Consider the following 26,700-nt stretch of genomic DNA (forward strand, 5'->3'; position numbering starts at 1 on the left):
ACCCCCCAAACATGAGACCCTCTACTCAGAGATTGCTGGTCGCTGATACCAGCAGACTACAGGGGAGTCACAGTCATAGAGAGGCCCTTGGGGTGGGGTGGGGCGGGCAGAAAGAGCTAGAAGCCGAGGTGGGGAGAGAGGGCAATCAGCATGCAGAGAGAAAGGAAAGGCCCTCGGGGGGACGAAGCCAAAGTGACCCCCCCAACAAAATCAGAAAAGAGACCTGGACGGAGATTGGGCAGGAAAATACTAAGACAGGAGTGTAGAGAAACACAGAAAACACACACACACAGAAGAAAGAGCCTCAGCGAGCAGGGATGGAGAGAGGGTGACGGGGCACAGAGAGACACAAATACACTCGCACCACCACCGCTGACCCAGGCTCCGGCAGTAGAGGGAGAGGAGTGTGGGGGCGTGGAAGGAAGAGGCGCCAGCAAGGCAGGAGCAGGTAGGGAAGAGGATACCTGAACACGGAGAGAGGGAGGGAAGGAGGGAGGGAGATTCCCGCAGGAGCTGGCCAGGCAGGACAGGGCTGCCCTCAGCAGCAGGGTCTGGGAGCTCTCACCCCTCCCCTCCCCCCATCTGCACCCTCTTTCCTCCACCACCTCCCCACCAGGCTAGTAAGCGCCTTGGGTGGGGAGGTTGAGTCTCCCGGGCCCAGCGTCCCAAGTCACTGTGCCCGCGGCTCCGTGACCGGAAGGAGGAGATGGCCTTCTTCCTGGCCGCACCTTGGCCATGTGCTCAGATGGAGAGAAGTGGACGCAGAGACCTGCCCAACCTCTGCTCCCAGAGCCCGAGTCTCAGAGCCACTTACTTCTCCTGCTCATTTCTGAGCCGTGGAGGCTAGAGTGGGCACAACCCGCATCCCCTCAGCTAACACCCGAGATGCCCCCGAGGGCCACACGCAGCCCCTGCCCCAGGAGCCCCTGGCGGAGGCCGGCCACGCTGGGCTCAACTGCAGGACGGTGCTGGTCACCTGACCCCTCCGAGCCTCGACCTCCACCTCCGTGAAATGGGTCTGAGGGTACCCACAGCCCGCACACGCAGGGGAAGCAGCATTACGGACTCCCCTCCTCTCCTGGATGAAGGGAAAGGGAGAGGCAAACGCCCCATCCTGCGTGCCCGCAAGAGAAGGTCGACCCCTCCGGCGCTGTGGGCCTGCGGGATGCAGGGAAGGTGACGGCATGCCAAGCATCCCCTTTACAGCCAGTTCTCTGGCTTAATTCCTCCTGGAAAACAAGATTGGAAAGACAGTGCCAATTTAATTTGGCAGAATGAATAAAGATAGGATAGTAACCAAGGGTGATGAAGCGCCGGGAGCACATAATTCACATCCCCGATACTCTGCGAGCCAGCGTGAGCTCCATCCATTTTCCTTCCGTTGCCGGGGAAGGCTGGCTCCCTGGCGGGGAGAGGGGCTCGAGGAGCTTCATGAACAGGCAACTGAGACCCAAGGAAGAAGAAGAGCCCTGTGGTATCCATGGGGGACGAGGGATGTTCCCTGCACCCACCCTGGGCTTCAAGTGGGGCACAGCGAAGGCCTGTCCTGCCCGGCTGGATGGGAGTGCCTGGGCCCAGGATTAGCTGTGTTCACGGAGGGCACTGAACTCTGGGGACCCCTGCATCCTGGACACGGGGGCTTTCATTAGCACCCACAGGGACTTATGTTGTCAGTAAGATAGGAGTGTGTCCTGGGAGCCAGGAGCAAGATTTGTGGTAGGGGAACCCCAAGTTCATCAATACACATGGAGCATAACCCTCTGCACGCTAGCTTGGCTTCCTACCCCGCCCCCCTCCCCAAGTGTCTTCGTCTGAGGAAGGGGACAGTGGTAGTGACCTGTCCTCCCTGTGAGGACAGAGTGTCTGGGAAGATCCCAGCTTGGCACCAGCCCACAGGGAGGGCCCTGAGTCCCATGGCAGCCAATGCCATTACCAGGGTATCCCCTGGCTCCTTCCTGGGGGAGCCCCAGGGCTGTGCGTACCCAGGCCCTTGGGCATTTGGTCCATTGAGCTGCTCTGGCATTTATGACATTGGCCAAAACCTTTCTGTCCCAGCCCAGATGCCTCCACATCCCCTGGGCCTGGCTGGGGGCAGGGGAGGAAGGTGGAAGCTGCTCCCCCAGGAGGAGAGTATGGAGAGGACTTTGCTGGAACTGAAAATAATCTGTAGCAGCACAAAGGAGGCACCAGTGAGAGAGCCCCAGCCGCTATGCCAGGGAGGGAACAGGGGCCTGATCTCATCTGCCAGGGGCCCCACTTCCGCTCTAGGGGGCTGTTTGCAGGTGCCTCCCCGCTGAGGGGACCACCACTCCCCACAGCTGCTGAGACTCAGTGGGCTGGGCCTTCCCACCTGGACGCTGGGCTTTCTGTCCTGTGGTGCCTGTGTTGGGCTGGGGTGATGTCGGCTGTGGACTCTGGAGATGAAAGGAGGCAGTGAGCAAAGAGCTCGAGCAGGCACTGATGCTTCCCCAGGAGGCGGCGGTGGGACTGCGAAACAGAGCGGCCCAGATGAAAGACTCAGGGTGAATGGGATGGCGTGCTGCCTGGGTGGGGAGGGGAGACTGCTGGCAGCTCAAAGGTGCTGGGGGCCTGGATCCAGCCTCTTTCAGAGCCATGACCGCCATTTTGCAGGCGGCCATCTTGGATTGCAGGAATGAAATGGAACTTCCAGACAGGCCCACGCAGCCCCACTGGCACTTCTGTGAGATCGGGGGCAGTTGCCTCACTGCTCTGAGGTCAGGATGGGGGATAACACCCCCTCCCAGGACTGCAGTGGGGGTCATATACCTGACATGTCAGGTGCCCGGAGATGTGTACAGGTGAGAAGGTCCAGGTGGGCATTCACCTGACTACCTACCTTGCAGGGCCAAGGTGAGATTGAGACCCAGCCAGACCGGCACCACTTCCAAGAGCATCACAGCTTGCAGCAGCAGGAGCACCTGTCAGGTGCAGGTACTTGCGAGGATGTTCAGCAAAATATTTCAACCGCCTGTGATGAGCCCGTGGCTTATACTGGGCTCGTGCCGCAAATACATGCATTTTCAAGAGCCTCATCTTCTCAGGAACTCATGACTTCTCTTGATTCATCTCCCTTAATGGATCTTCCACAAGAGTGAACAAGAGATGCTCGTATTTAAAAGAAAAGGAAGTCAGCAGAGAGGAATGTGACCTGCCGGTAGACAGGAAGTTCTGCTGAGACACTGCGGCTTAGAAGCCAAGTGCTGTGTTTGTGTAGGTCTCAGCCCCTCAGCATCGTCTGTTCATAAGGGCCTGAGCCAGACCCGGTGTCTGGTGACTAACCAGCTCGAGTGTGGCAGCGCCTTCAGCGGGAACGCAAGGTCAATGGCATTTCGTGAGCGTAGAGTCCTTTTTCACAGACTGGGCTCAGGCCAGACACCTCCACCTGCGAAGAGACATGAGGTGGCAAAGCAAAGGGTTTCCCTCAGGGAGGGGCCCAGGCAGCTTCATGTGGCTGAAGTTGGCTCTGAGCAGTCAGTGCATAGAGCTGGGGCGTGAGGGGGTGGGGACCCAGGAGGGGCCGGTGGTCAGGATGGCCCCACCTCACCTCAGAAGACCCAGACAACCAGTAGGCTTGACATGGAAACATCTGTGCTGCAGGAAAAGGCTTCTTCAAACTCCCCATTAACATTTTTTTAAAGATTTATTTATGCATTCAGAACTGGGGTACAGGTCAGAAGTGCAGGGACAGCGAGAGGACGCACCAGATACAGAGTGAGGAGCAGGACAGGCACATTGAGGAAGTACACTGCTGAGGGGAGCCACGGGAGGGTCAGGAGAGGTCTGCTGCGCCATGTGGGTCACCTCCGAAGCAGGGATCGAACTCGCACTGAAGCGGCTGCAGCTCACTTGCAGTGCTGCATCTGAAGCTGCTGTGCCACCAAGGAGGGCCCAAATCAGCATTTAGAGTCACCCTCCACACTCCCAGGGAGGGAGAAGAGGTAGTGGTTGTGTGGTTAAAGAAAGGGGGAAAGGGAAAGGGAAGGGGGGGAAGGGAAAGTCGACCAGGGCATTGCCATGGGGAAGGGAAGGGAGGACATAAGGGAGGGACATTTGTAAACTTAAACCAGGGCAGGGAACCTGTCAGAACTAGGGGACTTTTCTTCTCGCTAGAAAGTCAAAGGGGAAACACATTTGTTTCCATGACACACTTATGCTTTTGGGAGGCCAGGAGATTGCTTTTGCTCTGGAAAGCCAAGAATGGAAAATTCCACCTGCCGTTTCTCCTCCAGGCAAGAGAGAAAGCTGCTGTGCCCCTTTACTGGTGCCTGAAATTCCACCAGAGTTTTCATTCCCATGCCTGAGGCTTTCTCTTTTGTTCAAATGCAAACTTCACAGAAGTCTTGTCTTCCACACACTTATTTTCATTAATTCAAATAATATTTATTGACTTCTTGCTCTAAACCAGAGATTACCTAGGGCTGAGAATAGAGAGATTAATTAAGTCCTGTCCAAGTTCACATCTTCCAGGAAGAGAAACAAGCCGTGTCTGGAGGGTTAGGGTTGGAGGGTCAATGGGAGCTCTGACCATAACAGCGTAGCACATAATGGAGGTGGGAGCCGTGAGCAGAGACTCGCTTTCATTTCATAGTCACGAAAGGTGAAGCTTGAGGGGCAAGCTGAAGGCAGGGCAAGAATGGAGAATTGTAGACAGAGGCACAGCCCGAGTCATTGAATGGAGTCATGACCAATAGGTGTGTGGGGGTGACGGGGGGAATATGTGCCCCCTCCCCATCCACCCCCCCAGGCTTGGACATAGGCAGGCCATGGGAGATGGGGCTGGGGCAGCAGAGAGGACTTCCGGATGGATGTTATTAATCAAATCAATGGTGGCATCTGTCAGTCTACTGCCTCCACACAGTTTCCATCTCATCTCCCCCACCAAGCCCACCAGACTCTCCCTGGGGAACTGCCCTGGCCCACTCTCAGCCATGGAGTCTGAATGGCCCACCCTCAGCTCCAAGTTAGGCTTGATTGGCTTATGCAGTCAACCTACCCCATCTGGCTGGTATGTGATTGGCTCAGGGAAGGACACATGATCTGTTCAAGCCAATGAAAAGTGAGATGGTCACTGGGAGGTTTGGGAAAGAAGACCCTCTCTTCTCTCCCAAGGGAGCTCCCAAAAAGGACTTCACTGTTCTACTCCATGGAGTCATGGAGTAAGGGTGTGAAGGGCCAGGGATGAAGCAGCACCAAAGGACAGCAGAGAGGAAAGGACGCCAGAGTAAGGGAGTCAAGGTGAACCTCCCTCTGCAGCTCTCAGCTCGGCTGGCTCTGTGTGGATTGATTTCTGAGATTTTGATTCTGTTGCATTAATCCATGTGTCTATCTTTCTTCCCATACCATATTGTTTTCATCACTGTTGCTTTAAGATATAATTTAAAGTCAGGGAACATGATGCCTTCATTTCTCTCCTTTTTTCTCAGTATTTCTTTGGGTATTTGAGGCCTTTTATGCTTCCATATAAATGTTAATATTTTTGTTTTATTCATTTAAGGATCGCTGTTGGTTCTATGATGGAGACTGCATTAAATATCACTTTTGGTAGAAATGTCTGTTTGAATATATTGATTCTCCTCCTCCATGAGCATGGAGTGTCTTTCTACCTCTTTTTGTCATGCTCTGTTTTGCTTAATAACATCTGATATTTTTCATTGTATAAGTCCTTAACTCCCTTAATTAATTTAATTCCTGGGTACTTGATTCTTCTGAAGCAACTATGGATAGAATTATTTCCTTAATTTCTTTACTCTTAACTAGACCCCGTGGAGTATGATTTTCCCATTTTTGCCCCTCTACCGATTCATTTCAGAAACCCTGACCCATCAGTAGCCAAGGCAATGAAATGAATCCTGGTTGAAATGAAATGAACTAGAAAGTCATGAGGGTTTCCATGGTGATGAGCATGTAGCTGGTTGTCCTAGGAACCTGAGTGGATGTTCTTGGAGGCATGATAGACTCTTCCCAGTGGGGTCAGGGGGCCAAATGGACTCCTCAGTTTGGGCTCAAATGGGAGATTTGACTTAAGTAAGAGCAAGATAAAAAACAGGTCAGATGGGCTCTCCCTGGTGGAGCAAAGGATTAAAGCACCACATTATGAAGCTCTCAGAAGCCACTGCAGCAGAAGTCGGATCCCCAACCAGGGAGCTGACCCACATGGCACAGCAGACCTCTCCTGACCCACCTGCTGCTCCCCTCAGCAGGGTATTTCAGTCGATCTGCCTGTACTGCTCCCCATTCTGTCTCTGGTGAATCCTTTCACCCAGAGCGCCTCTGGCCTGTACCCCAGTTCTGTACGCATAAATAAATAAATCTTTATAAAAAATAAAAGTAGGGGAGACAGACAAGGCCACTGACTGAGTGGTATGCTCAAAGTCAGCTCTGGGCAGCCTTCCACCCCAGGTCAAGTCCATCTAAAAGATGGGGAAACTGAGGCTCAGCAGAGGTAAAGGCCTTACCAAACCCCATTCCCCCTTGGGGTTGGGTAGCAATAGCAGCTGTCCCCCTAGGTCCATGCACCCTCCCAAGTGTGGACCTACAACTCCACTGATGTGTTTTGTCGGAGCCTGCGTGGGCAGAAAGCGTTCAGCAGGCATTTGCTCGGTGGCCCTCTGCTAACGACCAGGAGGAGGGCATGACTCGAGTTCCCGGCAGGGAAAGGGCAGTGGACATGAAGCTCCTGCCCCACTCTGTGATTTAAGGGGACGGGTCAGAGGTTCAGTGCTCCCCAGACCTCATGTCATGCACCCTGGCGCCAGTCTCCAAAGGTGGGGATGGCTCTTGCCCTTCCTGAGTCTCAGGCGAAGTAACCGAGGTGACACGAGTGACTGGTTACAGCCGCAAGGAGCCTCACTGGGGCTTACCTGGGGTCAGGCTCTCTCCCCAGTGTGACTCCCATGAGGAACTCCGTCCTCACATGCACTTGACAGGAAGGGACCATCATGGTCCTGTTTCACAGATGCGCAAACACCAGCACAGAGAGGATAGGTGACCTGCCCCGGGTGACAGAGCTCTCAGTGGCAGAGCCAGAAGCCAACCCCAGGCAGCCTGGGCTCTCTCCACAGGGGCGGCCTCATGACCTGGGTCAAACCGAACTCAGGAGCTCATGCCCTCTCCTCCTGAGCTGGGAATGAGTTGAGAGGCCCATGCAGGGCAAGACAGGCTGCGATTGTATCTGTAAAGCTTGAAAGTGTTGCTGAAGAGCTCGAAGGACACAGCACATATAAAGGGCTCCGCGTGGCGTCCAGCACGCAGCCGTGCTCAGTAAATGGTAGGTCCCTGCCCCCAACTCAGGGGGACTGAATTCCAAGAAGTCGGGGAAGGTGGGACAGGGCTGCAGGATTCGGGCCCAGATTCCCGGGTCTGCACTGACTCGGCGTGTGTGACCTTGGGCAGCTTCTCCTTTGCCTCCACACCTGGAGGCGTCTCCTCATCGTCCACAGAAGTGGGGTGCCGAGTCCCCAGCATCTGGACGTGTTCACTGCGTCTGTCCCCAGCAGCTGCAGAGCGGGTCGTGGCTGGGGAGTGGCCTGGCCGGGCCTGGCCCCGCGGCCCCAGCCACGCGCCTGCTCGTGCGGGAACAGCACCCGCAACTGGTGCGTGAGCTGGTTTGTGGAAATGACCGTCCCGGGCTGTTCGCGTCAGAGCAGCAGGCGGCGGTTCCTAGCGCTTCTGAACGAGCCGGGGCCAGCTGGAACAAACCGCACCCCACACGCGACATCTGGGGGAAGGAGGCACCGGATGATGGCACGTCATGACGGCATTTTACTCGGTGGGATCCTGTAAACTTACTTGGCCTCAGTCAGAAGCTTGCAGGGAGGCGCAGTTCCCTGGCTGGGACCTGTCGAGGCAGGGGGCGTCCAGGAGGGCAGAACGGGAGTGGGCGGGCGGGTGCAGGTCCATGGGAGAGATCCACCAGGAGATGAAACTCTGCTTCAAGAAGTACAATAGACGTCAGGACACAGGAGGAGGAAACAGAAGTGGATCTTGGGGTAGACACCCCCAAAGCAGACCCTGAGACAAGGACTCAAGTGCCAGCTGTTGCCTGGGAGTGACCCCGGGAAGCACAGGGGAAGGAACAGAGAGGCTGAGCAGAGAAGGGAGAAAGCCAGCAAATCATTGTCAGCAAGTGGGGTACAGTTACGGCTCGGGGCTCAGTCCTGCTGGAGGCCCTCTGAGGACTTCACGGAAGATGCTCCAGAGCTCCCACACTCACAGAGGAAGGGCATTCGCCTACTGGTTCCAAGCATTAGTGACCCTACACCTGAAGGAACAACAGGTGAAGGGGGGATGGAGGTGGTGGGGGACTGAAGACTTATTTTAGGACCACAGTTGGGGAACTTTAAGCCACTCGTGTGCGGGGAAGCCTTGGGCAGTGGGCCGATGAGCTGAGGCAAGGCTGGGGGTGCTGAGACACGCAGCCACACAGGAGCAGAAGCAGAAGGATCCAGAGGCCAGGAGGGTGTTGGGTCTCCCAGGTAGGGAAGAGCTGTGCTCCTGAAATGGCCGAGAATCTGTCCCTGGGACAGATATCAGAGACAAGAGCATGCGTGCCCCGGGCTTCACTGCCCCACTGGGGAAGAAGTCAGACCGGTTACTTGGGGAAGCAGCAATGACCGGGCAGGGAGGAGGGGTAGGAGCCCTGCGAGGATGGTGGTGGAAGCCAGATTCAAAGATTAGGACAGTGGGCACCAATTATGGGACCGTCAGAGGAGGCGTAGACAGGGCCAGTGCCAGCTGAGGACAACTTGGCAGGGTTGCAGGTATTACTACCACTGCCCCTTCACATCTCAGGACAAATGGCAAAAGCAGATAGTCACTTGGGTTCTTTGCTGGGCTTGGTCGGACATACAGCACAAAGAAGGCACCAGCCGTGGTATGTGCAATGGTCCTGGGGCAGGAACCTGCTGGCTTCCCACATCCTCTCCTACCCTTGGATAGGGCTCTTGAACCAATTCTGCATTTTATTTGCTGTGTGACCTTTGGCAAGTCAATTAACTTCTCTGGGTCTGTTTCCACATCTTTTCATTGGAATTATGATAAGATCTGTGAGAGTCACATCAAATAATTCAGATGATTGGAAGGTCATCAGAGCCGCTCAATGGTGAGCAGTGACTTATCCCAAGAGCTGCTGGGTTCCATGAGCACTGGCTTTGGAGTCAGACTGACACAGATTCAAGTCCCAAGACTAATTCTCCTCTAGCTCTGGGACATTGAAAGCTCTGCCCCTCATCCTTCAGCCTCAATTGTCCCAACTGGCAAATGGAGTTGGTAATCCCCACCTTTCAGAAGTGAAAGATCTAGACATTCAAAATTATAAGACACTCATGAAAGAAACTGAAGAACCACAGATAAAACCAAATGATGTTCATGGATTATAAGGTTAATATTGTTAAAATATCCACACTGCTCAAAGTCATCCCTAGATTCAGTGCAAATTTTACGATTTCAGTGGCACAGAATTTTCCACAGAAGTAGAAAAAGCAATCCTAAAATTCATATGGATCCAAAAAGATCCAAGGCAATTTTTTTTTTTTAGAAATAACAAATGGGAGCCATCATACTTCCTGCTTTCAAAGTATATAAGAAAGTCATAGTAATCAGAGTGGTATGGTACTGTCATGAAACACAGAGCCAACAGAACAGAATCAAGAACCCAGAAATAAACCCATATGTGTATATAATCAACTAATATTTGGCCAAGGAGCTAATACACTTGTTATGGAAAAGATAGTCTCTTTGGTGAACCATATTAGAAAACTGGATATTCACATGTAAAATAGTTTATCTGGATCCCTACCTTATACCATAAACAAAAATTAACTTAAAACATTCTTAAGAACTTAATCCTTAATCCATTCTAGTCCCAGAAAGCATACAAGGAACCTCCTTGACATTGGTGTTAGCAACCACAAAAATCACTGACAGTGATATTTGGATATTTGTGCTTCTGGTGTTATAAAAGCACAAACAATGAAAGTAAATAATAAATGTGACTGCATTGAACTAAAAAACTTCCTGACATGAAATAAAACCAACAAAATGAAAGCCAGCCTCGCGATGAGAGAAAATATTTGCAAATCATATATCTGATAATGGGTTAAAATTCAAAATATATAAGGAATTCAAATTACTCAATAGAAAAATAAGCTAGTGAAAAAGTGGGCAGAGGAACTAAATAGACATTCTTTCAAGAACAGTCTATACATGGACCCTGAAATAAGGTACTCAGTTATACTAGTCAACAAGGAAACACTTCACACCTAGAGAAGAGTATTATCAAGAAGATAGGGACTAGCAAGTACTAGCAAGAATGTTAAGAAAAGGGAACACTTGTGTACAGTTGATAAAAATGTAAATTGATATATTCACTATGGAAAATAGGATGGAGGCTCCTCAAAAACTTAAAAATAGAGCTACCATATGATCCCACACTCCCACCTCTGGATGTCCGTCCTAAGGGAACAAAATCACTCTCTTGAAGAGATATCTGCACACTCCTGTTTATTCACAGACTTGTTCAAAATAGCCAAGACATGGAAAACACCGAACATCGACGACAACATGAATAAAGAAAATGGGAGATATATGTGCTGGAATTTTGTTACCCATAGAAAGAAGGAAATCCTGCCATTTATAACAACACAGATGTACCTTGAGAACATTACACGTGCTAAGTGAAATGTCAGCATAAGAAAAAATTTGTGTGATCTCACTTACTTATAGGGCCTAAAAAAACCAGACTCAGAGACATCACTCCTCTGATACATCTGCTATCATTTTGATGTGAACTCCTCTAAATTATTTTCTTACATGTGTTTCGAAATAGTTTCATTCGTGGCTTTGTAAACTGATTTTTTCCTTGCTATTATTTCAGAATTACTCCCACATTACAACTCCAGCATTTTCAAAGTATCAATATTATATTCTCCAGCTATAGATATGGCATGATTTGCTTAAATATGTACTGTTTGGGGATTTGAGCCGCTTGCAACATCTCAACATTTTAAATATCACTGTAATGAATAGTTTTTTGCATGGATATTTTGATTCATTTTCTTTAGAGAGATTCACAAAGTGGTATTATCACTGCTAGATTTTTGAAGGGTTGAGATTAACAATGTTCTTCTTCTTGGATTGCCATGGAGCCTCAGAAGGAGAGAAATGAGAGCTTATGTTATAACTCTTTAAAAGCATTATTCAATTAGATAAATTCCAGTGCCCTTTCCTTGTTTCTCCTTCCCTCTTTCCTCCACTCTCTCCTCCCTCCTCCCTCCTTCCTTCCTCATCCTCCCACATCTCAGATGAGGCCCCTGAGGCTCAGAGAGGACCCTCCTCGGCGCCCCTCCAGGAGAAGGCTCAGACTGAGGGCCTCAGACCAAGAGTCCCGCCCGCGTGACTATACCCTGATTTCTGCCCTGGCCACGGCGCCTCCCCAGCTCCTGCCCAGCTGAGGTCAGCCAGGGGAGGGCAGCGCAGCCCAGGGGCGAGGAGCAGCCAGGCCGGCTCTCAATTAGGGCCTCGCCGAGGGCCTCAGCATCCATCAACATCATAGCCCCTCTCCTGGGGCTCAGGATATACAGCGCGTCCCAATCGGGGACCGGCAGCGAGGTCGTGAGGAGCAATAATGGCCTTGGCCGGCTCCTGCGGCCAGATTTATTTGACATAAAGAAACTAATTTAGCTCCTGGCAGTAACAGGCAGCCGGCCCTCTGCGCTTGTAGAAATCCTATTTGCGGGGAGCTGGGGGGGTCTGCTCCACACCTGCCCAGACCCGCCACCCCGGGCACAGCCAGCTGCACCCCTGGCTCCTGGTGGGCTTAAGGCCTCCCCCCACACGTCGGCGCGCGTGAGAACCCGCGCCCAGGCCGCGAGCGGCCCATGGCGTTGCCACCAGGACCCTCTGGCTTTTGTCACCGCCCGGCCGGCCTGGCGCTGTGGAGCCAGCCCAGCGCCCGCTCAGGTTCAAGCCGCAGTTCTGTCCACTAGTGACTGTGACTTTGGGGAGGGGCCCCGCCCCCACCAACCCCCTTCCTTGGACCTACTGTAAAGAGCAGTGGTCCGGGTTCCGGAACAGATGGAGGCGCCCGTGCCACAGGAGGGGCGGTGGTGACGGCGTTCTTAGCTGGGGCCCCCTGTCTCTGCAAGAACTAAACCTGCACACCCCTGTGGTTCTCAGGGTCACTCCTCTGGCACTTGGCAACAGCCCCAGGTTGCCAGGAGGTGGGGACCTTGTGCAACACGCATAGTGGCTCCCAAAGAAGCCCCCCTCCAGGGCCCGCCCTCCAGCGTGGCCTCTGGACATGGCCAGAGCTCCCCTGGGAGCTGGTTTCTTGGGCCACCCCAGCCCTGGACTCCCCCAGGACAGGCCCAGGCCTCCCAGCTCACACTTCTGCCCTGTCCACATTGTTCTGAAGCCCAGGTCTGACCATGCTTGGCCTGAGGCCTGCCCAGCAGTGTCCCTGGGGTCCCCGGATGCTGTGGGAATCATCAGCATAGAGCTCTCAGGGGTGCAAGGGGGTTGGCTGAGCCACGCAGGTTGACTCCACCAGCTGCGGGAACCAGATGGGCGTGCCCACGGGTACCCAGACCCGCAGTCCCTACCCCTCCTGCTGAGCTCTGGAGACAAAGTCGCAGAGGTGGTGAGCACTCTAGGGTGGGGGGCCAGGAAGAGGGGCTCAGGGCCAGGGCCTCTGACCCACACCTCAGGTACTGGCCCTGAACCCCTTCTTTGCGCCCACCCTTGTCCTCTCCAGCCACCTCATGGGGCTTCAGCACAGTGTGAGGTTCTGCTGTGGCATGAGACTGCACTGGATCAAGTAAGTGCAGCGTGATGCCCAGGAGAAGCCCACGCCGCGTGGCCTGAGAAGCGCCCATCCTGCCAGCCTTGTCAGTTCAACCTCAACGCCAGGGAAATTCAAGGTCCCATCATTCTCTCTTTCACACTTCAATGAATGTTGTCTGTAAGAACCGGTTGGTGTTTTCTGTACTTAATGCATAATAACTGGTCTTACAAATCTAAATGATCCTATAAATCTAAATTAAATGCCCAGGTTTCAGTGTATTTAGGGCACCTAATTAATTAAGTGCTAGCACATCACCACCGCTAATCTGTTTACTTGGAGCTGACTTTGTTTTCAAAGGACGCAGTTCCCTGTGAGTGTGGGTGGGAGGCAGGAGCAGTTGCCAGCTGCTGCGGGCGCTCCCTTGCCGAAGGCACCCCTGGAGCCACCTGGGCCTCCCTGTGCTCAGCCTCTGGGTCACCTCCCTGCCAGTGCCCAAGGAGGTCTCTGTCTACAGGGGAGGACCTGGGCAAGGGGAGGCCTGCTCTCCCCGCTAGTGTGCTGTGTAATCTTAGACAAGTTACTTGCTGTCTCGGGTCTTAAGTTCCCTTCTGCAAAATAAAGGAAGGATGGCACCGAAGGTCTTCTCAGTAGCGGCGGGATATTGTAGGGTGAAGGAGGTGCACTCCACAACTTCTGGGCAGCATGAGCTCCGAGGCGACTTAAGTCTCTGGGCCTCAGTTTGCTGGTTCCTACTCTAGGGATAAAATCAGCATCTGCCTGACAGGGTGGTGAAGCCTGTAACCACTCAGCTCGGGGCCCTGTAATGCCAGCTGCTGTCATGCTTTCTCGTGGCCTGTGCTCAGCCTTGCAACCAGTCATCCCGCCTGTGGCGGAGGGCTGAGGGTCTGTGATGGAGGGAACAGTCAGGGACAGTGTGCAAAGCAAATCCGGAGGTCAGCACTAGAGACGAGTCCTCCAGGAGGTGCGGGCCCCTGCTGGGGTCGTCCTCTAGGGGCAGGCACCAGCAGGGCACATGAGCAGCTGGCTCAGACCCACACGCGTCCACACCCACCCCTGGGGAGGGCACAGAGCTCTGTATGTCGGCCTCTGTTCATCAGGTTCGCCGCCACTTGCAGCCAGGCACCGTCCTGATGCAGACAGACCTGGCACAAGTCAGCACAGTGGCACTGATTAGCTGAGTGATCTTGGGCTCATCCCTTAACCTTTTTAAACCATAGAGTTTGTGAAACACAACTTCCGAATCACTGACAGAATGGACAGTCTGCCTCGCAGCTGCATGCCATAGGGGCAGCACTGCCTCAGAGCAGGGTCCGGGGCTGCAGGACAGTCGCTACATCGTCCAGAGCTTGGGCATCATCTGAGGAGTTTGCGTGAACTGTCTCCCTCGACTCCCATCACATTCCTGCAAGACAAGGACTCAGGCGAACATGGCCCATTTGCAAATGAGAAAAGCCAGGCACCGAGAGGGGAAGTCACCAACCCCGGACACACAGCTGACAAGTGACAGGCGGTCAGACCCCAGGCTCACGCTCGTAGTCATGGCGGTCTGCTGGCCCAGATAAGAGAGCACACGGAGAGAGGCCGGTTCCTGGACCTGGAGGGCCTGGAGAGGCCCCCAGTCCCCTGGGCAGCGGGTGGAGCCCGGTGGCGGCTCCCCTTCCCCACATTCAGGGGCTCCCTCTCCCTCCCGGGCCTGGACCCCTCACTCCCAGGACACCTTCCTGTCTCCTCTGCGATTGAGATTAGACATTTGCTATCACATTAGCTTTTATTGTTTATCGATTTCCTCTGTCCTCGCTCGGTCATGTCCATTTTATATGCTCAAAGTCGTAGAAGCCATTCAGCGGGGAAGCGAGTCCATGACCACAAACAAGGACCCATATTAACTGGGCATTGTCCTTGAGGGGGTCAGGGCCAGGGGCCACCCGCCACTCTGGCTGCCACTGCCAGACTGGGAGACCCCAAGGAGGTTCCCCTCACGTCTAGGGGTGGGAGTCAGGAGACCCCCTGTAAAGTCCTGGGCCTTTGGGTGGGATAGTCCACGATGGAAGTGTCGCTGGGGTGACCAGAGGCCCCAAGAGTGACCTCAGGGGTGTAACTGAGGTCGAGGTCAAGGGCAGGGCTGGGATGGGGCCTCAGCTGTGCTCAGACCTGGGGGCCACAGGGAAGGAGCATGGGGGCAAGAGCCAGGTCCCCACAGAAGTGAGATTCCCAGAGCCCTGCTGGGTGTGGCCTTCTCCGTCCTCCCACACCCCAGGAGGAAACTGCCCAGAGCCCAGTCAGGCGGGGAAGCTGGGCTGAGGACCCACACACTGAGTTCCTGTCCCCACAGTCCTCTGGGTGGGCCCACTGGGCTGGTAACCTTTGTGGATCTCACAGGACGGTCCTAGGGGGCCCATGGAGAGCGAGTGCCATGTCGCTGTGGACGCCTGTGCCCACCTCTGGGCCCATCATTTCCTAATATAGACTCTGGGCAAGTCCACCATCCCTTAAGCTAGGTCTCCTGTGAGGGAAAATAACAGCATCTGCTCTGGGGATGTTGGGGGGCTGGTAGATAATGAGGTCAGTTCTGAGGCCAGATGGGAGTGTCCCAGCCCTGGCCTTTCTGTCCTCGCTGATCTGGGGGGTCAGGCCCACCTTGCAGGACTGTGGGCACATCAGTGACAAACCCCCAGCGCCCGGGAGCTCAGAGCAGGCGCCCACACAACCCCGTGTTGAGGGTCCTGCTGCAGGCAGGTGTAAGGGGCGGGGAATCAGCCATGGGGAGGTGATAATTGAAATCTCAGGCGTGATGGAGGCCCCCAGAGAGAGCGAGTGGGAGAGGGAGAGATGAAGGGGAAGCAGCGCCGAGGGGATCCTGGGGTCCCCGCTGGATTCTGCACAGCCCCTCTGAAGTCAGGAACCCTTGCAGCTGACGTCAAGAAAATGGTTAGGTCCTTCTAGTTCATTCTAAGGGCTTCTGTCCCGAGGTGTTGAGTGGGCAGATGTAGGATCTGTGGGGCCAGATCATGAGCTTTCATGCTCATCAGTCCCTCAACTTGTCTCACAGGTTTTACAGGTGTAAAACCAGGTGTGCAGTGACTGGAGAATGGAGCTAGGTAAGTTGCTGGTGATGATGATTATACTCATGATGGTACAGATAATCATGATGACAAAGTGGTGATGAAGATAATCATGGTGAGGATGGTGACGATTATGGTGAAGATGGTGGTCATGGTGTAGCCATGGGGATGGTGGTCATGGTGGTGGTAATGATAATCATGGTGATGGTGATGGTGGTCATGGTGTACCATGGGGATGGTGATTAGATGGTGGTAATGACAGTGATGGTGATGGTGATAAAATGGTGGAAGAAATAGCAAACAAAGTTAAATGTAACAGATGGAAAGGGGACAGAAATGTTGGCTTGGGATAGGACTGTTCTGACCAGGACAATAGCTTGAGCTGCTGCCCACCTATGTTGGCACCATGGCACCTGCAGGTTAGGAGAGGACCCAGGGAAGCCGTGGCCTTGCTGAGCGACCCCGCCCCCCACTTGGGCAGCCTACCAGCCCTCCTCTGGTATCATTCACGACGTGTCCTTCCTCCCAGGGAAAGCCTGGGTGCAGAGACTGGGGACACAGGTAGGCCAGGGCAGGTGTGGCTGGCAGGTAAGGCTCCCTCTGCCTGGTCTGTGAGTGGGGCTCACAGCAGCTCTGCCCTCAGATCTAATTAGCTTTCCTGATCTAATTAGCAGTGTGAATAATTGAATTCTACACCCCACACGAGCCCATTCCCCCGAGAGCGTTTCAACTCTATTACTGCTTCACATGAGCCAGTTCCTCTCCTCAAGGCCAGAGTCAAGGATGCAAAGCCCAGAGACAGGAACTGTAATTACCCGTCCTGATTACTCTGTGTGAGTTAATACAAAATAAAATCAAAACCATCCCCCATAACAAATAAAAATAATTGACAACACCCTGAGTTATTTATTTATTTCTGCTCTACTTACAAACAAGAGCATTTTCTCTCTGCTTCTTTTCTGTTCTGTGGCCCACATACTCATTACAGCCATTTGCTGAGCGCTTACTTGTGACAGGCAGCCACTGCCCAGATGAGAAACAAACCAGTCAGCTGAGGTGCCCACCTTCCTAGGGTCCTGGAGAACATGGTAAAGCCACACTGGCAAGTCCTTGATTAAGCTGGGGAAGACGCCAAGCTGCTATGCGCAGGAGGCTGTGTGGGAGGAGGGGGGATCTGGTTACCTGAAGAGTAGGGGGCAGAGGGATTTAGGGAGCAGGAACAGTGTGCAAAGACTTGGGGTGGAAAGAGTACTGGGGGGACCGAAGAAGGGCCCCGCGAGCCTGCAGAGGGAGGAGTCAGACACAGCGCCTCCATCGGCTGTGGCCCGGGGCTGGGCTCGCCCAGGGCTTTAGGCCAGGAAGCCCCAGGGTCCACTCCGAGTTGGCTACTGCTAACCCTGATTGACAGTGGGTGCGCAGGGCCCAGCTGTTTCCTTCCAGTCCCTGTCTGCCAGCAGGAAGGTGGGTGCTGCTGTAGGTGGCCTGTCTGGGCCTCATGCAGAGGTGTCTCATTTGGGTTTGATGTGACGTGGCTCAAAGACAGAGCTGGACCTAGAACTACAAAAGTCACTTGGGGTCCATGAAAACCATGGCAGAGAATCAGACTTTCAAACCTTCACCCCAAGGATCTTTAGGTCACAAGGACCCTCTGATGCCCAGACAAGCTTCTTCACTCACAGCCCTGCCCCCCTGGCCCAGGTCAGCAGCACAGAGCGGGGTCACATGTGTGGAGGCCTGACCCTCTGTGCCTGTCCCTGAGCAGAACTGTCTGTCCAGGAATTGCGGGAAGGCAAACTGCTCCCCCAGGGACAGCTGGCACAGCAAGGCCGAGACAGCACAGGCAACACATGTCCATGGCTTGGGGTGAGTAAACTCTCCCTTCCCCTGGGGCTTGGATTCTACATCTGTAAATTGGACACAGCCTCTAGCCACCACTTGGGGGTTTTGTTCTATTCGACACAGAACACGTCACAATAACAGAACATAACCAACGTGCTTTCAAGCCTCTCCACCGTCTAGCCCTGCTCTCTGGGTGACCAGAACAACATCTGGGGGTGCAGAGAGGAAACTGAGATCACGACAGTGTTACCTTTATCCTGGAGAAGACACATACACCAAAGTCTCTCATCCTTGAAAATTTCAGTTGCAGACCAGATGCTGGGCGTCCAGAAACACCCTGGCTACTGGGCCTTGGATGGGGGATGAAGGCTTCACGCACGGTGTCCTCACGCTCCTGCCCCAGACCCAGCCGCTGCGTCTGTGCCTTCTGGAGACTCAGCCCCAGGTGGTAGGCAGGGCCCATCTGCCAATCGGGAGTAGGGCCAGGGGGCCCAGGGCGCCCTCCTGCTCTGCCACCCCCAGCTCCCAGGCGCCCACCTAGAGGCCAACTGTAGACACCTGCCTGTCCCCACCGAATAAGGGGAGTGTTTTAGGGCCACATGGGATCTAGAAAGTCCTACAGGGGGCCTTCTGCTGCCCCCCTCCTGCCACCAGCACCGCAGGCTGCAGGCTGCACCCTCCTGCCCCTGCCCCAGAGCTGGCCCCAGCCTCTCAGGCCGTCATAGTGCAAATGGCCACTCACTGACCCCGGTCCCATCACAGCAACATACAAGCAGTGGCCCCCTCCTCCACGAGAGCTTCGCAGGCTGGGTCTGCAGGGCTGCCTGACCCCACCCCCACTCCGGGCTGCAGGCTGTGGAGCAGAGGGTGGGAGGGGCAGCTGGCCCCAGCCCCCACGGAGCTCAGCCAGTGTCCTGCCTCTGACCCATCAGATCCACGTGGCTCCTCCAGGAGCAGCTGCGTTTGGGCTGCCGTACGAGTGAGTCAGGCTGTGATAGCTGCTATATTCTTGACTTAAACAAGATGCAGTGGAAACAGAGGGATGAAGGGGTTTACTTCACTTGGGAGCTGCAGGAAACTTCATGGAAAGCCACCTTTTTGACCTTGGCCTTAATCATGAGGTCAGATTTCCGTAGGCAGAAATCAGGTTCAGTACGGAGGCCGGAAAGACAGAGTGAAGATGCTGGGGAAGGGCCCTGTAGGCCACACCTCAGCAACACCCACAGGGCTGGTGTGTTGGGGGGCTGGAGTAGAACAAGGACCCCACTGAACAGCAGGGGTCTTTGCTGTAGACCCCTTTGATTATTTTTGCTTTTGCTGCCTTTTCTTCACCAAGACAGATGTCAAGGAATTTGCTACCGAAGTTTTCTTCTAGGAGTTTCATGGTTTCGGCTCTTACATGCAAATCTTTAATCCATCTTCAGTTAATTTTTTTTTTTTTAGTTAACTTTTGCCAATGGAGGAAGACAGTGTGGCCCAGTGTCATTGTTCTGCATGTGGCTGTCCCGAAATGGTATCTTTAATGACTTGATTGAGTTACGGTTGATGGTCTCAATTGCACCTGCACATATTGTGTGTTTATTGCTGTAGTCTTTAATTAAAGTAAATATTGGGCCCTTCTTTAAGTGCTGACAACTGTCTGTACCCTTGAAACTATTACCACAATCAAGTTATATAAATCACTTCCAAAGCTTGCAGATACCACTCCCTCCGATCCCCCAACCTCACCTGTTCCCAGGCAAGCCCTGATGTGTTCTCTGTCATAACGGATTAGTTTTTGTTTTCTAGAGTTTCTTACAAGTGAAATCATAGAGTATGTGCTCTCTTCTGCATGGCTTTTTTCACTCAGCATAATTATTTGTGATTAATCCATGTTATTGCCTGTAATCATTCATTCCTTTTTATGGCTGAGCAGTGTTTAATTGTATAGATAAATAGACCAGATTTTGTTTATCCATCCACCATTGATGAATCTCTGTGCTGTTCCCAGTTGTTTGAGCTATTAAAAATAAAGCTCTTATGAATATTTGTGTGCAATATAGACATATACTTTCTTTTCTCGGGTAAACAACTTATACTGGAACAGATAGACCTTACAGGAAGCATATGTGTTTAATTTGATGCCAACAGATTTTTCCAAGCAGTCTGTGTACCATTTGAGTCCTAACAGCACTGTATGAGGGTTCTGGTAGCTCCCCATTCTCATCAATCCTTGGTCAGTCTCCTTCATTCTGGCTATTCTAATGGGGATGGAATAGAAAGTAGCTGGTTGTGGGTTCAATTTGCATTTCCCTGATGGCTAATGATATGTTTTCATGTACTTACTTGGCATCAATATGTCTTGGCTTCTGAAATGTTCGTTCACATCTTTGGCCCATTTTTTAGCTGGGTAATTCATTTGTTTATTATTGAGTTATTATAGTTCTTTTTATAGCCTATGTAAAAGTTCTTTATAATTTCAAAGCTCTGCAAATATTTTCATGCAATCTGTGGCTTATAATTTTTTATGAAATCCAATATATGAACTATTTTCTCTTAAACTTTTGGTGTTGCATCTAAGCAATCTTTACCTGAACCAAGGCCAAGAAAATTGCTTTCTTCTAAAAGGTTTCTAGTTTTAGTTTTACATTTAAGTCTATAATCCATGTTACCTATATTAGGTTAGTTTTTGCATGGGGTGAAATGTATGGATCAATGTTTTGATTGTTGCTAAATGGACCACTTAAAAAAATATCCTTTCTCCCCTGGATTATCTTTGAATCCTTGTTTTAAAAAACATTGTCCATATATGTGTGAATCTACTTCTGGAATCCCTGTTTGGTTCCATTGACCTTATGTTTCTGCTGTGATTCAAGTACTGCTGGAGTTTTATAATAAGAATGAAATTAGGTAGTCATAGACCTCCAACTCTGTTCTACATTTTTCTAAGTCATGTTTGCTATTCTAAGGGCTTTTGTATTTCCATATGAATTTTAGAGGAAGTTTGTCAATTTCTGCTAAAAATCCTTCTGGCGCTTTGATTGAGATTGCATTGAATACACAGATCAATTTGAGGAAAATTGACATCTTAACAACACTGAGGCTCCCAACTCACCATGGCATTTGTCTTTAATTTCTCTCAGCAGTGTTTTGTAGTTTTCAAGGTATGAGCCTTACACATTTTGCCTGATTTCTCTCTAACAATTTTTTAATTTTGATGCAATTATAAATATATTTTTGATTTCAATATCCAATTGATCGCTTTTAGTATATAGAAAAACTGATTTTTATATATGGATCTGGTAACCTATAACCCTGCCGGACTCATTAATTCTAGGAGCTTTTTTGGATAGTTTCCATCAGATTTTCCACTCAATCTTGTCATCTGAAAAAAAAGAGCAATTTACTTCCATCTTTTCAATATGGATGCCCTCTGGCTATTCATTAATATTCCTTGCCTATTCTGGCTAGTATCTCCAGAATAACGTGGAATTGAAGTGGCAACATCAAACATCTTTGTTTTCTTCCTGCCCTTATGCAGAAAGAATCCTGTAGGTTTCCCATAGCTGATCTGTATTGGGATGAGGGCTAAAGTGCCCGTTAGTCCCACTGTGAGGGCATTTTTATACCACTTTGAGTCTCAGTGTTGTTCAGACGTTAAGAACTTCATGATTGTTGAAGTTCATCAATTTTTGTTTCCTAATCATATAACTTTTCCTTTTGGTGTATTAATATGGTAAATTACATTCCTTTATTTTTAAATGGTAAAGCAATTCCACATCCTAGGATAAGCCCTACTTTGTTGTGAAGGATATCCTTTTTCCTAGCATTGGATTTGACAGCTACAGTTTTATTTAGAATTTGTATATCTGTTCATGAGAGCTATTAGCTTTTGGCTTTGTCTTGCAATATCTTGGCCTGATTTGGGTTTTAGGATAACACTGGCTTCCTAGAATGAGGTGGAAAGTATTCCCTCAAACCTCATGCTGCGGACTTGGCCTCACATGAGATGGGATCCTCCAGTGAAAGCAGAGATTTCTTCTTTGGAAAAGTTTTAAGCATAAATTCAGCTCCCTGATCAAAGGCTATTAAAGTTACCTATTTCTCTCGAGTCTGTTTTATATGTATGTCTTTTAAATCATTTGTTTCTTCTAGGTTTAGTTTATTGACTTAAATGCTCATAATATTGCTTTGAGATCATTTTAACATTTGAGATAGTAACTGAATGAAACCCCTATAGTGCTATCACCTCTCATTCCATACTGACAAATCATTTCTACTTTCTTTTTCGTTGCTAAGTTGGGCTAGATAGCTCAGTTGTATGGATTTCCTCACAATGGGCTTTTTGATTTCATTGAATTTTTCTCTTCAGTTTACTGATTTCCAATTTGATTTTCTTTTTTTCTGTTCTTTTTACTTTAGGTTTAAATTTTGGCCTTTTCTTAGTATTTCAAGGTAGAAACTAAAGTCATTGATTTGTGACCTCTCATTAAGTTCCATTGTGATGGTGTATCTGTAGTTTGGTATCGAATGCATTCAAATATTAAGACTTGTTTTATGGCTGACAAGAATGTAGATTCTGCTCTCATTGAGTGGAATATTCTAAAACTGTCACTTAAGTAAGTTGATTGTGTTTTTCAAATTTTATACACGCTCACTATTGGCCGACTTGTCCGTCAGTCTTGAGAGAGGGTGTTGAGATTTCTGTCTCCAGGTGTGTCTTTTTTTCTTTCATGTTCTATCAGTAGCCTTGTGTCATGTATTTTAAAACTTTTTTTACAGGGTCCTTAAACGTATAGGATTATGTCCTCTGGAAAAAATTGGCCCTTTTTTAAATAATCAAATGCCTTTCTTTACTTCTGCTAATACTCTTCACTCTGAATTTACATTGTGGAATATTAATATGGCCAACCCTGGTAATTTTTCAATTAATATTTACATGAAATATTTTCCATCCTTTTTTGTTTAACTACAAATATCTTAATATTTAAAGCTCATTTCTTACAGACAGCATGGAATCATTTCAAGGTTTTTAAAAATCCAATTGACAATCTCTGCCTTTTGTTTGGGGGTTCAGACCACTTACATTTAATATGATCCTTGATAGGAGTGTGTGTATGCCTATCATATTTCTATTTGATTTCTATTTGACCCATTTCACTTGTGTTCCCATTTCCTCTTTTTCTACTTTCTTTTGATTATCTTTCATTATTTCATTTTACCTTCTCTGTTGGTTTATTATCTCTAGCTTTCCATCTTGTTAATTTCCTATTGGTTTAGGGTTTATATATCTTTGCATATAATCACCTGATTTCAAGTGAAACTACCCATCCCACATGTCATAGGAAAACCTTAAATGGTTCACTTTCACTTCTCCCCTCCAGCCTTCAACCTGTAGTCACATCAGTTGCTTACACGGATGTGACAGACCTCTGTACACAGCAACCATCTAAGTATAGTCCTCGAATTGTGAATAGGCAATTCTCTTTTTTAAAGATTGAAATAATAAGAAAATATAGTTTGCATTTACCATTTCTGGTGCTCTTTAACCCTTGTGCGTATTTTGAAATGAGATATTTTTCCTCCTGCCTGAAGGACTACCGATGTCATTTTTGTAGCACTATAATATGATTAAATCTTTCAGCTTTTGTATGTCTGAAAACACCTTTATTTTGTCTTCATTTGGGAGAAAACCTATTTTTTTCTGGGCACAGAAATTTAGATTGACCCTTTCTTCTCTCAGTATGTCTAAGATGTTGTTCTTGATCTTCAAAGTTGTATAGTTTATGAGGCCAAATCAACAGTTACTGTAATTTTGTTCCACTTTGTTAGAACTTTATTCTTTGGCTACTTTTATGATATTCTCATTATCACTGGATTAAAATGACTGGATTATGCTGTGTCTTGGTATAGTGTCCTTCCTATTTCTTGTGCCTGCATGAGTGGTTGATGATTTTCATCAAATTTTGAAAATTTTTGAGCTACTACTGCTTCAGATATTTCTATACCTTCTGCTCCTTTGGGAAATCCACCTGTAAGTATATGAAGTCTCTTGAAGAGGCTTAAAATCACTAATAATCTTTCTTTTTTAATTCTTTTTCCTCTGTGTATTTCATCCCAGACATATTCTATTCCTTTGCCTTCACACTCAGTTTTTTCTTTTGTAATGTCTTGCCTGCTGTCTATCTTACCCAGTGAAATTCACCTCCCAGGCATTTAGCTTTCATCCACAAATCTCGGGGACATTCATTATGCATTTGGTCCCTACTTTGGGGATATCTGGAGTACCAATGAATAACTGTTTTAATGCCCTTGGCTTCTGATTCTAATAGTGATGTGAGTCCTGGGTAGGGCCGATGGATTAATTATTCTCATTACGGATTGTATTTTCCTGCCTCACTTTAAGCCTAGTAATTTCTGTTTGGGTGCCAGACACTATGAATTGTATCCCATTCTGTACTGGATATTTTTATGTTCCTATAAATATTCTTGAGCATTTTTCTGAGGTATAATTCAATTACCTGGGAACCATGCAATTCTTCTGGAATTTGTTTTTAATTCATTGCGATGGGTTGAACAGCATCCCTCCAAAATGCATGAAAAGTCAGAATGTAACCTTCTTTGGAAACAGGCATTTATAGACATAATTAAACATGAAGTCATAGACTAAGATGGGTCCTAAATCCAATGACTGGTACTTTTATAAGAAGGCTCATGAAGACAGAAGCACTGGAGAGACACCCCTACAAACCGAGAAGCACCAGAAATTGTCAGCAAACCCCAAGAGCCAGGAGAGAGGCACAGACACTCTCCCTCAGAGACTCCAGACAGGGCCCTCCCTGGTGGCGCAGCAGGTTAAAGTACAACACTAAGAAGCTAACGCTACTCTGCATGAGTTCGATCGCTGCCTGCCCCAGAGGTGACCCACATGGCACAGCAGACCTCTCCTGACCTGCCGCCTGCTCCCCTCAGCAGTGTACTTAATCAGCCAGCCGGTCTGCTCCCCACTCTGTCTCTGGTGAATCCTCTCACCGCCCCTGCACCTCTGGCCTGCACCCCAGTTCTGTATGCACAAATAAATAAATCTTTAAAAAAAAAAAGACTCCAGACAAAGTTCTGATTTCCAGTCTCAGAATTTGCAAGGCTTCTGTGCTTTTCAATCACCTAGTTTATAGTCATTGCTATGGCAACCCTAGGACCTACCGTGCATGTGTCAGGCAGGACCTTTCAACATTTTACCCAGTGTCCCATGAACTCATTTCTAGTGTAGCTGGCCAGCACAGGTGTTGTTCCAGCCTCGGCCCAGGCCAGCCACCACTCCGCTCCTGCTAACGCTCCCCAGCCTTTCTTTCCCTGCAGTTCTCATATCTATGTGCTGCTTTGCTCATTCTCATTCAAATGCCCCAAGGGGAACTTGCCAGCCCTGAGTTTTCTCTCTCCTGGGCAGGAGGAGAAATTCATTTCCTTTTTATCCACCTTAGTCGTGCGCATATGCCTAACTTTCCAAGTCAAAATATTTTAAAGCCTTAGGATCTAAAGGAGTTTTTTAACTGGGGCATAATTGAACCCAAAGTTCAGAGTATTGGGTTTTTAAGACTACCGTGACTTGGAATCTTGACTTACTCAAGAGAGTGGACACTCTCTGACCATAATAAGCTCCAATTTCTGCCAAGTGCAAGATATGCCAGGCACTGTGCTCACTGCTTTCACATATATGTTGTCTGTCTCCATGACAACCTTATTATTTGATGGCTTTCAGATAAAGAAATCCGAGGCCCGGCTTGTCACTAAGGGTCAGACACCTTGTAATGGAACCGGACTCGGCCCAGATCTCTCCAACTCCGGAGCCCACATTCTCAGCCTCTCAACAACCAGTTTGCCTCCTGGAGGCCTCTGCAGAGTGCTCCCCCATCCTCAGTGCACACCTTCAGTGACGGGGCGCTCACTACCCTCCCCAGGTCATCCATCACCCCAGCTGTGGACACATCCCTCCCTCTCAGGGCATCCACCCAATGTCCATAATTTACCTTGGAAGACCCCAAGAGAAGACAAACCTGCACTCAGGGATCCCAGAAGGAGAGGGCGCAGGTCCCCAGTGGACAGTGACGGTGCAGGAGAGGAGAGTGTGGGGTTAGGAACACCCCAGCTGCAGCCCATCTGGTAAAAGAGAAGGGAATCAGCCAGTGACCTGGGCGCAGGCCCCTCAGAGACACACAGAGCAAGTCCAGGGCACTGGGCGGTGGGGCGAGGGGTGAATTTATGATGCTGAAATTCCATCCCCCACTGTCGAAGTTACAGGCCTAGTAAGACTGGAACCCTAAGTGCTGAGCCTTTAATTTCTTGGCTCTTCTCCCTGAAAACTTATTCTACAAAATGTGCCTGGTGCCATCCATCCTCCCAGATGGCTTTTTAAGTGAAGCTATTTGTTAAGGGGAAGAGAGAAAGGGGGGGGGGAGTACTGAAAGTGCAGGAGTGGGGCGGGAGGATAAAATGGGGACAGTGGGTCCTGAGGTCCCGTGACCGTCCTGCAGTGCCTGGCCCACGGCATGCCCAGCCCTGGGGTGAGCACCTTGATCTCACGGGCCCAGGGTGTCGCACAGTGCAGCAGGTCCCGTGACCCTCCACAGAGATCAGAGAGGTGGCAACACTAGCCCAAGGTCACACAGCTGGGGAGACAGACTCCCTCTGATATTAATCCTGATTTGGCTTCTGGTCATGGGTGTGAACAGGTCAAACTTGGGGAGAACTACTGAGGACAGGATGGAGAGGACCATCAGCCTCGTGGGTGTCTGATAATGGCATTGCCACTGCGGTAACAGGAATGATGACTCAGCCCCAGGCCCGACAAGCACCACGACTTCTGTGTCTGGCTCCCTCGCAATAGCCTCAGGAGGACGGGCCCCATTTTTGATGAGAAGCCATCATTGGCCCCTCCCCAGTTTGAGTCTGTCTTGGCTCTGGTGTTGTCTGAAATCTTCCAATTTTTCCATTGACACC

The sequence above is a fragment of the Condylura cristata genome, unplaced genomic scaffold (genome assembly GCF_000260355.1).
Source record: "Condylura cristata isolate star-nosed mole 26May11 unplaced genomic scaffold, ConCri1.0 scaffold00008, whole genome shotgun sequence".
NCBI classification, from domain to species: domain Eukaryota; kingdom Metazoa; phylum Chordata; class Mammalia; order Eulipotyphla; family Talpidae; genus Condylura; species Condylura cristata.